The 2734-nt window shown below is 55.4% G+C and overlaps 1 long non-coding RNA gene and 1 other non-coding gene across 2 annotated transcripts; both read right to left on the reverse strand.

Annotated features, from left to right (window-relative positions):
• Nucleotides 1-153: 153 nt before the first annotated feature.
• Nucleotides 154-2459, reverse strand: LOC121035864 (uncharacterized). The gene is made up of 3 exons (XR_005793120.1): nt 2224-2459; nt 1815-1952; nt 154-939 (listed from the first exon to the last, which is right to left on the reverse strand). It is a non-coding gene; the product is annotated as an uncharacterized LOC121035864 (long non-coding RNA).
• LOC121040509 (small nucleolar RNA SNORA26) lies at nt 1412-1533 on the reverse strand. The gene has a single exon (XR_005795340.1). It is a non-coding gene; the product is annotated as a small nucleolar RNA SNORA26 (small nucleolar RNA).
• Nucleotides 2460-2734: the final 275 nt, after the last annotated feature.

The following is a 2734-nucleotide window of genomic DNA, read 5'->3' on the forward strand; positions in this document are numbered from 1 at the left end:
CGGCTCAGTGGGTTCAGCATCCAACTCTTGATTTCGGCCCAGGGCTGTGGCATCAAGCCCCGCGTGGAGATCCGAGCTAAACATGGAAAGTGCTTGAGAATCTCTCCCCATCTGCCCCTCAAAATGTAATAGGAAGTATAAAAAAAATCCAAGGTGAGTATTAATTATCTTTATTTAAAATTACTGGAAAATGAGGTATTTACAGACAATCAGGGCAGGTCAGAAGGAAGAACTAGCTGATACTAGGCTCTGTTCATCTTGCTACAGTTACATTTCTCCCCATACAAAACCTTCCCCCATCACTCCAGTCCAATACTTCCATGTTCTAACAATCTAGCACCGTCCTGCCCTTTAAATCCCCCCTTCATAGCCCTTCTGCTCATTCATCAAAACCACCTAACATGCTGACAGATGCTCCCTTTGTGCCAAATCGCAACTTCTGTAGGTTCAATGTAACTAAATACTATGAAGAGCTTATATTCTTAATACCTCTGTGCTCTCCCCTGACCAAACTGGCCTCATCTGTTTCCGCATTTCTACCGTTATACTACAATATGAAATGCCAAGAGAGGGAAGTAACTTTCCAAGAGGTCACATAGCCAGAAAGTTACATGAGGATCCGTGTTCAGGGCTACACATGTGACAGGAGCTTGAGTCAGTACCTAACCTGTGGTTGCTTCATCTGTAAAATGAGAGCACAGCGTCACCTTCACAAAGTTGTAAGAACTAAATGACAAGATGAGAAATCGAACACCTGCTGTGCTGCCCTCACTGCCAGGGCTGTCCTGCACTGGATACATGGTTGCTACAAGTGAAATCAGAATATCTGACCTCATTAGAGGCATGTGTATGTTGTAAACTGCAGAGTTGGGATAAATCAGTTAAAATACCAGCATTAGAGTATTCCAGCTTCCATGGCTTGTGCCTGTAGTTTTCAACCTACAAAAAAGAAAAATTTTCAAATGACCTTTTACATTTTAAACAGAAAGCAAATTTTGAGGTACATTCTTTTCAGTTTGTCTCAAAGGAGGCACAGAAAAAAGCCTTGTATGCACTGTTCCAATACCTGGGTTTTTCACCTTTAAAAATAAGCTGCCCTTGGGGCACCTGGGCGGCTCAGTTGGTAAAGCACGGGGGTCAAGATTTTGGCTCAGATCATGATCTCACCATTTGTGAGCTTGAGCCCCACTTCCGGCTCTGCGCTGGCAGCGGAGAGCCTGCTTGGGATGTTCTCTCTCTCTCAAAATAAATAATCGTCAAAAAATAAATAAATAAATAATAAATAAATAAACGGCATCTCTGAAGGTATTGTCAAAACTAAGGTTAAGGTTAAATTTATCACTGTGCTATTATTAAACGTATAAAAATATCACAAAGGTGCTGAAACTTCAAGAAAAATTTCCTCTGGGTCCGCTGTGACTCCAGACAGGATCCAGAGAGGAGTTTTACAGTCTCATCCCTGGGTTTTATGGAGACTTACTTTACCCTTCTGTGTTAGCCTCTTAAGGCACTGCGTCAACCTTAAAAGGGCACAGGAAAGGGCGGTCTGGGGTTTTACAGGCTTCTCTACGACCCCTGCTCTCCTCTCCCGACAACACCCCCTGAACCTCAGCGGTTTCCAGGGCCAAGTCGGAAAACCCACCGGAAGCAGTTGTCCTGCGGGGGGTGGGGGAGCCGGGAACTTACATGCCCTCTATCCGAAGGGGCAGCCAATTGGGGGGGCCTTGGAACCAAGCACGTGGGAACCCCCGGTCGCCATTGGCCACGTGCTCCGGGCCGAGCGCCTCGCTCTTCCCTCCAGGACGGGGACATACCTGCGCCTGGAAGTCAGGCCGCTGCAGCCCCGCACACGTCGGAGACCGACTCCGCAGGCCCCGGGTCGGGCTCCCGCATTCGCAGGCGGGGGCCGGGCCCCGAACCCGCCTCAAAGCAGCCGCCACCGCGGCCGCGCCCTGGGGGAGCAAAGCGCAAGAATGTTAGGGCGCCCGGGCCTGCCCGCGGGGAAGCCTCCCGGCGGCTCCGCGCGGCGTCTGTGCCTCGCGCGGCCCCGGGACGGGCTGGACCGCCCGCCCCCCGGGCCGCCGAGGGCTGCTCTACCCCTCCGTTCTGGCCGCCGGGAGCAGCGGAGCTCCGGGCGGGCAAAGCTCGAGGGGACGCGGGGCGAGCGCAGCCCCACCCGGGCCCGGAGGCCTGGCACCCTCCCCCATGCCCACCGACACTTACGGCTCAGCTCCGCGGGATGAAGCCGACGACTCGCGTGCGGCACAGAGAACCCGGCGGTGGCGCGGCGACGAGGTCGGCGGCGCAGCGGGAGGCGGGCAGCCAATCCCCTCAGGTCTCCGGCCAGGGGGCGGGGCGAGCCCGGCGATTGGCGCCCGCGGTTCTCTGCCCGCCCCGGTCTTTCGGGCTCCTTCGGGCTCCTTCGGGCTCCTCCGGGCTCCTTCGGGCACCTCCGGGCTCCTTCGGGCACCTCCGCGCTCCTCCGGGCACCCCCGCGCGCCTCCGCTCACCCCCGCGCTCCTCCGCGCTCTTCCGCGGGCGGAGGATGCGCTAGGCCTGCCGGAGCATCTTTCTCGGAAGCTCCGGAGCCCTAGCGCCTCCCCTTGGCCCTGAAGGACGTGGTTCTCGCAGGCGCTGTGCCTTCCTAGGGGCCCCTCCTAGGGAGAGTTCGTGGTTACTCTAGGGCTGTGCCAGGATCCAGATTCCCTTTCGTACAACTACACCAGTCCAGTAC

Source organism: Herpailurus yagouaroundi, unplaced genomic scaffold (assembly GCF_014898765.1).
Source record: "Herpailurus yagouaroundi ecotype Mexico unplaced genomic scaffold, PumYag 28, whole genome shotgun sequence".
NCBI lineage: Eukaryota > Metazoa > Chordata > Mammalia > Carnivora > Felidae > Herpailurus > Herpailurus yagouaroundi.